This window comes from Monodon monoceros, unplaced genomic scaffold (genome assembly GCF_005190385.1).
Source record: "Monodon monoceros isolate NGI ecotype Baffin Bay Population unplaced genomic scaffold, NGI_Narwhal_1 Super_Scaffold_17, whole genome shotgun sequence".
Lineage (NCBI taxonomy): Eukaryota > Metazoa > Chordata > Mammalia > Artiodactyla > Monodontidae > Monodon > Monodon monoceros.
In genome coordinates, this window is record NW_021703773.1 from 12,448,926 (window position 1) to 12,459,265 (window position 10,340).

Below are 10,340 nucleotides of genomic sequence, written 5' to 3' on the forward strand. Positions count from 1 at the left end.
GACCAAGCTAATATTTTGAGAGATGCAAACTGTATTAGATGCCTATGGCTGCTGTGATAACTGACCACAAACTTAGTGGCTGAAACAATACAATTTATTATCTTAAGGTTCTGGAGGTCAGAAGTCTGACACAGGTCTCACCAGGTTAAAATCAAGGTGTCAGGGGGTCTCTGTTCCTTCTGGAGGCTCTAGAGGAGAATCACTTTCCTTACTTTTTCCAGCTTCTAGAAGCCACCCACACTCCTTGGCTCGTGGCCCCTTCCATCCATCTTCAAAGCCAGCAAAGGCAGATTGAGTCCGTCTCACATTGAATCACTCTGACCTACTCTTCTGCTTCCCCCTTCTACTTTTAAGGACCTCACGTTGACATAGTCCCCATCCAGATAATCCAGGATAGTCTCTCTATTTTAAGGTCAGATGACTAACAACCTTAATCCATATACAACTTTAATTCCCCTTTGCCATATAATGTAACGTTTACAGATTCCGGGGATTTAGATGTAGACCTCTTTCAGGGGCCTATATTCTGCCTACCATACAAGTAAACCAAAATGAAAAGGATATAAAATAGGGAAACGCTCCGTCTACATCAGCACACATGAAAATATCTTGAAAATGCCAGGGAATAAATGCAAGGTAATAGGTCAAAAGTGAAGAAACAAAGTACAACATCAATTCAGGGCCAGAAAGCTCACCGTGTATCATTAATGAAATCAAAGTGGAATGAAGCACCCCAAGAGACTTTTGATCTATGAGAAGTGGTAGGACCCTCAAGAAGTCATATGGCCACCCTTGCTGAGCACTCACACGGTAGTTCATGCTCAAACGTTTTCAGTCAGACGTTTCAATGCAACAGATTAAGATGTCAAAAGATGTAAACCAACACTAAGCAAGTTGTCCATCACTGCAACATTTTGCATTGCCTTTAAAAGTGTCCAAGGGTTTCACACTGTTTGCTTGGTCCCCACCCCTACCCCCTTCAACTCTTGAGTCACTGTTGAAAAGAAGTGTTTATGGTCCTGACAGCTTGGAAAGCAAAATTCTCACATTTACCCGTAAAAAAAAAAAAAAAAAAAAAAAAATTTGACACGAGCTTTCATGTAGAAAATTGAATCCCTATTACCCTACATGTCGAACTGGATGTTGAAAAATCTGATAAATGTCTGGTGCCCATTAGGGTAAAGATGCACAGCGGATATCCCTGAGAAGGGCCTGAGGGATACCAGTTTATCCTTTATCTTGGGCCCAAGAACCTATTAAGTACCAGGTCAGACCTCTCTTTTCATCCACCCAGCAACCCATTGAGGTAAAGTACTGGCATCCTTGTTTGTTAGACAAGTGAATTGAAATTCCAGGAGAGCTGAAATGGAGCTGTGGACAAAAAAATGTTCCCCACCATATTAGTAAATGAAGGATGTTGCAGGCATCGGCCCCTGCAGCTGCCCCAACTGTGGGGATTCAGGATGAAGGGAAGCAGGATACTGGCCTTAGATAGATAAGGTGCACGTCAAGGGAATGATTTCAACGAGCCCAGGCTCTTGCACCTTCCCATACATAGAAAGTGCTAAATTCATTAACTTGGTATGTCTGGTTTTCTTTAATCAGCAGTAATCTTTCGATGTCCGACTATCTGGGTTTTTTTGTTTGAACTCCTGTATCTCCTGGCTCCACCCTTACCTCTTTGGAACAGTCCCTCAGAGCTATCTGAGAGGCTGCATCCTGGGCTTAAGTCCTCAGCAAGTCCACTGAATAGAACATCATTCTCAGCTTTTAGGCTGTGCGTTATTTTTCAGAACCTAGGTCTGATCTACTCCTAAGTCGGACTTTTTCTACTGTATATGACTGTCACTTATCTAATCATCCCTGAAGCCTCTGCTGTGCCTAGAACCTTACAGAGAAGATGCATTTCCTGACTATTGCTTTATAAATGTATGTATATGTTAACTGGGTCTGCAAGTTAGTGTCAGTAAATATCTCTTTCTGTCCCTTCTCTAAATTTTCCCAAACACTGAATTTCATTATTCTTAGTTTTTCTATGAAATACTGTATCTATAAAAGTCTGTCTCTCTGTCTCTGTCTCTCATTCTCTCTCCTTCTCCCTTCCCTTGCTTTAGAAATTCACTCCAGTGTGTGACAGGCACTTTTCTCCATCAGGAAGAGATAAGCTCTCCTCAGTCGTAGATCTTAGTGTACTTCCTCCTCTTAAACCGCCTTGTTCATTTGCCTCCACTGCTCTCTAGCCTATCCGTCTCAGGTTGGACGCACTTCCCTTTTCTAGTATGACTTATAGCTCTGTGCTCAGTCTCCGTCCAAACCATTGGTCCACCACCCATCAATTCGAGGCCCCCTGCCCTACTGAGCTCTGCCTTTTCCTTCTTTTGTTGATTTCATCCACATTTTTAAGGTCCTATGCAATGTGTTCCCATCAGAAGGTTTTTTTACCCCAGATACCCACCCACTCCCCTCCCCCCTTCCCCATCTGGTAAACTCCTCTCATCTTGCAAAATTTCCATCTGTCCTACAACATTGTCCCAAGTGCTCTGCTTTAACAAAGACACACTTTCCTCTAGGGTGGCGGGATATGTGAATAATACCAGGTAGCAGCTTTTTAAAATAAGGTCCAGAGAGAAAATGTCTGACATTATAATTCATGAATGTAAATTCATGCAAGAATGGAAATGTGTTCATCAAAGCAGACTCCTCCTCTCTTCATCAAAGGGATGTTTCACTCTGTCAAAGGAAAGAGAATAGGTCTTCTCAAGATATTGAACCACTCAGTTCACTCAGATGCAGAGGTTTGTAACACCCCTTAGGTGAGAGTTTTTGCAAAGGAGGAGCTTTGTTCGAAAGGCTTCTGTGCTAGAAAAAGCCCCAAGGTTCAGAAGAACAATTAAAAGAAGGTGCGTTGCTGAAGCAAGGCAAAAGGAGCGGAGAGAACTGATCCTTCTCCCTGGTGAGCAGACGGGGGAGGGAGGAAGGGGTTTTGTTAAGATCAGAAGAGATGGGAGCCTAGTGTGGAAATCCCACATTGTCTTTCTGTATAGAGAGCAGGGACAACAATACAGACAGTCTGGCCTCAAAACTTGCTTTAAACTGAGATGTTTTATCTCATTATCTGGCCATTAGCTTTACATTTGAGAAGATACCAGAAAGGGTTGCTGTCCAGAAGGGCAACACTATTTTGCTTCCATCTTTTAATGCTTGGGGAAAATACCAAATGGGAAAACTGGACCAGAAAAAAAAGTTGAAACAGAGCCCAGTAGAGGCAAGAACCTTATTCATCATTTTGGAGACCAGCTCCCTGAGAAGAATGGACAGCTCTAAAGTGTTCAGAACCATGCAGAAATTCTAGGATTTTTTTTATATCCAGGAGGAGAATACTATCATTTATTTAGCAACTTTTATGTACCAGGCGTGATTCATAGTTTTTAAAAATTACTCTAATCCTGCAAGAAAAATATTTTATGCCCATTTTACAGTTGTAAAAACTAAGGTTTTACAACAAAGAAGTTGGTAGAGCCAGGACTCAAAGCTAACTTACCCTGATTCCAAAACTGATGTTCTTTCATTCTTTGAGGGAAGGAGAGGAGTGTTTATCCCTCAATACACTGCAACTTAACAGGCTTTCAATAGGAAACTCACTTGCTCTGGTCTTTAGGAATTAATGTGCATGACAGTCCCGATTCGAATGCTTTGCTCCATAGTCCCTTTGAAGACTGAAATTATCTAGCCATTTTTCCTGATGTTTAGACAGGAAATGTAGATATTTCAACATTGTTAATACTCAGAATGAGAACCTCAATGGCCAACACAGAAGAAAGGATCTTTCAAGAGAGAAAGGCTCAACTGACAATTTCCGGTAAGACTTAAAAATCACTTGGGTCCATGGTTAACCATGCTGGTTGCACATTAGAATCACCTGGAGGAACTTCTAAAAATAAATGCCCAGCTCCATGCCTAGGGATTCTGTCCCATAGGTCTGGGGCAGAGCTAGGCAACCTGTACTTTAAAAATACAGCTCAGATGACTTTGATCTACCTCTAGGGTTGGTACCCACAGAAGCATGGTTCAAACAGACTTCAACTTTCCTCTCCTTCCTGTCACTTGCAAATGCAATCGCAATGCAATCAAAGAGAGTCACAAATCCCTAATCCAGAAACTCTTCCAAAGCACCACAAAGCAATCACAGAATAGTTGTTTGTTTGTTTGTTTGTTTTAAATGAAGGCCAAAACTGAGCATAACTGGAGCAGGAAATCACCAGATGTGAATATATTAAGCTTTATTTTAAGAGATGGAGATTGGAAATTGTTTAAATACTAGGGAGTGCTGTGAGCTGACAGATGGCCAGCGGGGCGGAGGAGGAAAGAAGCCTGGTTCAGCCAGCGCTACCTTAATCCCGCCCCACCTCTCTGGACACCATTACAGGCGGGAGATGCTGTATTGTGTCCTTGACACGACTGCTCTCTGGCTGCCCCTGAACCATTCCCATTTTAATCCAAACTTGATCTTTTAAAACAGACAAGGTCTCAAGTGCTATCGTTTATAAAACTATAATTTCAACAGTAATACCCCAAAGACATATTATTCATTTGTGCCATGTACAGAAACTCTTCATCATCCCTATCACGACCACTCGACATAAAAGCATGAGTTTTAAGCCCAAGTGCACAGACTGCTGGAGAAACAATGGGAGCATTTCCCGTGGGCCATAGCATGTCAGGGATAACTGTACACAAGTCGTGTTCACTTACTGTAGTCTGAGGACTGTGTTTCAACACCAGGGATCCATTAAAACTAGCACTGCAGCTGCCTGCTACAAAGTACTGTGCTCTGGGATCCACTAGATTTGTTCAGAAGGTTTTCAATGTCTTATAATTGTGTTGCTTTAAGAGTTTGGGGCAGGGCTTCCCTGGTGGAGCAGTGGTTAAGAATCTGCCTGACAATGCAGGGGACACGGGTTCTAGCCCTGGTCTGGGAAGATCCCACGTGCCGCAGAGCAACTAAGCCCGTGTGCCACAACTACTGAGCCCGTGTGCCACAACTACTGAAGCCCACGTGCCTAGAGCCCGTGCTCTGCAACAAGAGAAGCCACCATAATGAAAAGCCCACGCACCGCAACAAAGACCCAATGCAGCCAAAACTAAATAAAATAGATTAATTAATTTTTTTAAAAAGGAGTTTGGGGCATACATTTTGCGTTCAGAAAGAGCAAAAAAGCCTTCAGGAAGCAGGTTTGGGCTATAAGCTTAGAAGTTTGTGTAAACTCAACAGACAAGACTCTGGAAGCATCTGTGTAGCTCACTCCCAGCTGCCCTTTCCTCTAAATGCTGCTCTCTGTGGGTAAAGCAGTGCTCCCAGCTCCCTGAGTGGAGTGGTGAAGGAAACTTCCCAACAGGAAGAGCGGATGAACTAAGATGTGAAGGGGATGGTGGTGAGAATTAGCGTGATAAAAATTGTAGCAGGGAGAGAGAGGACACCATGTGAGAAAGAGCACAGTCCATTCCAGGTGATGTAAGTTCAGTGTGACTGGACTGTGGAATGACAGGGTGAGAAAATCCCAGGAGTTAGAAAGAGGCTGGGCAGGTGGGCCTCGGCTGATTGAAATGGCCTTGTAAAGCCCAGTGAGAGGTTTAGACTTTATTCTAGAAGCTGTAGGGTATAGTTGGAGGGTTTTTTTTTTTTTTTTTTTTGGTCTGTTTGGTTGGGTTTTTTTTAGCTGGGCCGCACGGCATGTGGGATCTTAGTTCCCCAACCAGCGATCGAACCCTGACCCCCTGCATTGGAAGCACGGAGTCTTAACCACTGGACTGCCAGGGAAGTCCCGTAGTAGGAGGGTTTAAAGCCAGGAAGAGATCTGAGCAAATTTTCATTCTAGAAAGATTGTTCTGGCCAGGAGAACGGGCTGGAAGGGGGTAGAACCAGCAAAAGGAGACCGGCTGGCAGGCAGGAGATCATAATGGTAGGTAAGATGAGAATGAGGGCACAGTGCAGCTGGAGGGGAATCGGTATATCCCATAGGAAGCTGTGTTAGCAGGACTTGAGGGTCCATTTGATTGGGAGGCAGGCAGGTGAGAGAGAGAGAGAAAACCAAGATGGCTCCCGTGCCATTTGTTGAAGGTGGAGAGAGTCTGAGGCCACTGTGGACTTGCTGAGTTTGAGGTGCTATGACATATTCAAGCGGAGGTGTCAAATAGGCAAACAAGTAACCAGCCTCGAGCCCTTCAGGCATGTTCCTCCCCCTAAGGCCACACTGCCAGCTCACTTATTTGGCTTTCCTGTACCCTTTTCATGTTTCTCACAGTGACATATAACCGGCACCAGAAAACTCTCTAAAGTAATTCACACAACAAGGCAAATACCCAGTGGTGTGCTGGTAAATATGTACAGGTGCTTATTCTTCCCACTTCCAAGAAAGTCCTGATCTGTAGCCTTTGCTGATTCCCATAGTATGAATATTCTCACTATGGCCAAGTTCAAGATACTGATGTGACATCTCTGAATGTGAAGTTGGGAAGAGATGGTCAGAATCAGCTTTCTCAAGCCATGGCACATACCCATCAAAACTAAAATAAATAAACACATAAATAAATAGACCTATAGCAGAGTCCAAACCATACTGGCCCATCAGGCCAACCCCAAGTGGCCTCCACTCTCAAATACGTTTCCTTCAAAAGCTCTAGAGAAAAACAATTCTGTTTTGTGCCTGGGACCATCAGAGACCTTACCGGAACTTGAGTTAGACACTTAGTTGGATTCTTGTTCTCTAAAACAGGGATCAGCCCCTTACAGCCCTCAGGCCAAATTTGGCCAGCTGCCTACTTTTTAAGGTCTGCCAGCTAAGAATAATTTTTACGTTTTTAAACAGTAGCATTTTAAATAGTTATATAAGAACCTACATAATAGCCTTCACTGTGCCTCTTGCCATACAATCCCCAAAGCCTAAAATATATACCATCTGGCCCTTTCACGTGAAGTTTGCTAACTCCTGCTCTAAAGGGTCCTGAAAACAAAGCCAATTCTGCTTCCTAAAACCTTGTCGACAGCACTGGTAGCAAGTATTTTTTCCCTCCACACCCAAGCCATCTCCCATCGGGGGCTTGGGCAGAACCTAATCAGACACATGAGGTTAGGAGATCACATCTAGTTCTCCTCACTTCTCAGGCTCCTCAGACACTTGGCCCATCTGAGGCCGACCCTGGACATCTCCCGCTGCTCCCTCCATGGCCAGATTTGGCTAAAACTCCAAACCACGGGATGTGAGCTCTGGCTTTCTCAGGAGCTGGCCTGTGCAACCTGCAAGTGTAGGTTCCCACCAGACAAACCTTGACCTACAGAGACAAAAGATAAAAGAGAACCAACAGATAAGTTGCCATCGAAATGAAAACCCTTATAATAATCCTTTATGCAGACCTGCAGAGGTTTTCCTGAGATGGTTTCCAAACACAATTACACAATTTAAGCTTTTAAAAATGTGGAGGATTTAGGAGGGCTTTCTGTGCAACAAAATCGTTTAGGATTTTACAGGGAAATTTTTTCTTTTTAAATAAATAAAACTTCCCTGAGCCCCGTACAGGGTTGAACTTTCTTAGAGAACAGTAAACATTTGGCCACGAATGACTTGCACACGCAAACAGGTTCTTGCCCACTTGGGCCTGAAATGAGAATCCTTTCTCTGTTGCCATCTGCTCTAACATGTGTGTGTGTGTGTGTGCACACGCACGCGCACACACACACACACACACACACACACACACACAGCCCCCACTGGCCTTATGCCTCCATTGACATCTGAGAAGAGTAATACTATATCTTTACATTGACTCTCTACCTTGCTATTGCCTTTAGGAGTCCAGTGAACCAGAGGATTCTCTCGTTCCTGACTGCAACATTATTTCTTCCCCTCTTGCCAAACTTACTCAGCTGCTAATCACCTGCTCAGAGGCATCAGTGACTTCCATATGCCAAAGAGCAGCTGTCAGTCAATGGAAAAGGTGACAGGGCTCTGTGGGGGCTGAGGCCACAGCAGCAGTGACACAGCAAGACGCTGGCATGGGGGAGCTTCCAGGAGGCGAAAAGGTGCTCACCACCCTTCCATAGACTTTCGACCCTCAGCTGTCTTCCATGAAAGTAAAATCTGAAGCATATGCTTCATAAAGCTATTTCAGACACTATTTCAGACATTTTTTCTCAGGATACCTGGCTCCTGGCTTCCACAGCCCATGGCACCTCCCCTGCACCTTGAGACTTTCCTGGGGCATCATCACTGAGGTTCATTGGTGCTACGGAAAGAGTTAGGGGGCCTGGTTCTAATTCATCCATCTCTTCACCTCTTTGTAGTCTTGGAAAAACCATCTTTAATTTAAAGGAAACAGACTAGATATCTCTAAGGACCTTTCTAAACCAGGGACTATTCTAACATTGAATGAGTGAGGAAGAGTACCTTTGACTCTGCTGAATAAGAAGAGATTCCCACCCGTGGGTGCCTGACCCAGACTGAGAGAGCATCACCGGAAGAGACCAATACAAGGGAGACTATGAAGTAGAGGGAAGCAGTGACGCCAGGACAGTTTCAGTCCTGTTCAGGATTTTAAGTCAATATTAAAGAAGCTCCTGGAAGAGTGAATGCATCAATTTAGTCAACCAAAACTTAATTGAATAAATATAAAAGGAAGGGGAAGGGAGATGCTAAAAATTTACTCCATCATTTTCTAGAAATGTCCTAACTGTCCAGTGGAGACCTGGGGGAGAAGTTTAGCACAGAGTCATGTTTGCCAAGTCAGATACGCTCCCAGGCTTGAGATCTTCTGGATGAGCAGTGCGAGACCGCGTCTCTGGGGCTGCCGCTGTCCACCGCTCAGCTGAGTCTTCAAAAGTGCAACAGCTGTCCATCCTCCTTCCAGGTCAGGACACAACCCCTTCCCTACTTCACAGGGCACACCATGGGACACACAGCAGGGAAAAGACAATAGCAGTAGTGTTCAAATCAGAAAAGGAGTGTTATGGAGTACGTTTGTGCCCCCATTCTTATGTTGAAGCCTTAATCCCCAATGATTAGATTTAGATGGGGGTGATTAGATTTAGATGGGGTCATGAGAATGGGCTTCTCATGATGGAATTACTGCCCTTATAACAAGAGATGACAGTGAACCTGCTCTTTCTCTCTCTCTCTCCACCATGTGAGGACACGGCAAGAAGGCAGCCATCTGCAAGCCCAGAATAGAACCCTCACCAAGAACCTGACCATGCTGACACCCTAATCTTGGACTCCTCAGCCCCCAGAACTTGAGAAATAAAAGTCTGTTTATGGTATTTGGTACACCCTGTCTATGGTATTTTGTTATAACAGTCCAAGCTGACTAAGACAGGGGGAAATCTCTAAATAAAACAGAAGTGGGAGACTTCCCTGGTGGCACAGTGGTTAAGAATCTGCCTGTCAGTGCAGGAGACATGGGTTCGAGCCCTGGTCCGGGAAGATCCCACATGCCTCGGAGCAACTAAGCCCACGCGCCACAACTACTGAAGTCCGCGCGCCTAGAGCCCATGCTCTGCAACAAGAGAAGCCACCGCAATGAGAAGCGAAGCCACCGCAATGAGAAGCACGTGCACCGCAAGGAAGAGTAGCCCCTGCTCGCCGCAACTAGAGAAAGCCCAACGCAGCCAAAAATAAATAAATAAAATACATTCATTGAAAAAAAACCCCAAAAGCAGAAGTGGGTCCAACGACCTTTGTAACGCTCTCTAAGCTCTGGCGAAACAACAGCTACCTTGTTCTCATCCAATCTAATCTTTCAGAATTTATGTTCCTAATTCTCCTACTTGGCCTCAGTACAGACAAAGGAAGTAACATGACCTTTGCCAAATCAGGTCCTAGTGCCCTGCCAAGTCACAGACCTTACTCAAAAGCCAGAAAGCCTATGTTCCTTCAGGCAGCTAACTTATTACATAGCTAGGTGTGTGGGATCCAGGCACAAGGTAGGTGAAAACTGAGGCTGTCTAGGAAGGTGGAGCTTTTCTGAGGGTCCCCGGGGAGGGAGGTGATTTCTCTTCTTGAAGGTCCCTTGGATTCCATAGATTGACTCTAATGTCCTTCCCCAGAATCAAAACACACGGACGATCAGATGCCCGATGGAGTGTGCTGCACAGAGGCTGCAGGAAGCTGCGTCTCATGCCAGACACAAGCTTCTGTCAGAGCAACGTGAGAAGGACACACTCGCTTCTGGGGGCTAAACTGAACTCCAGCATCAGCCCTAAAGTCCCTCCAAAAATTGGCACAGAATGAAGGAAGTTAGACCTTCATGAGACCACTTTAAAGAGCTCATGATCTGAAAATGTTGCCGGT

The 10,340-nt window shown here is 44.7% G+C and overlaps 1 long non-coding RNA gene across 3 annotated transcripts; it reads left to right on the forward strand.

The window, feature by feature from the left end:
• Positions 1 to 2,797: 2,797 nt before the first annotated feature.
• LOC114897639 lies at positions 2,798 to 9,311 on the forward strand. 3 transcript variants are annotated; one of them, XR_003794236.1, is made up of 4 exons: positions 2,826 to 2,953; positions 3,751 to 3,859; positions 8,714 to 8,901; positions 9,183 to 9,311. It is a non-coding gene; the product is annotated as an uncharacterized LOC114897639 (long non-coding RNA). The 3 variants fall into 3 exon arrangements; XR_003794238.1 differs by having other exon boundaries at positions 3,789 to 3,859; XR_003794237.1 differs by lacking the exon at positions 3,751 to 3,859 and having other exon boundaries at positions 2,798 to 2,953.
• The last annotated feature ends 1,029 nt before the right edge of the window (positions 9,312 to 10,340 follow it).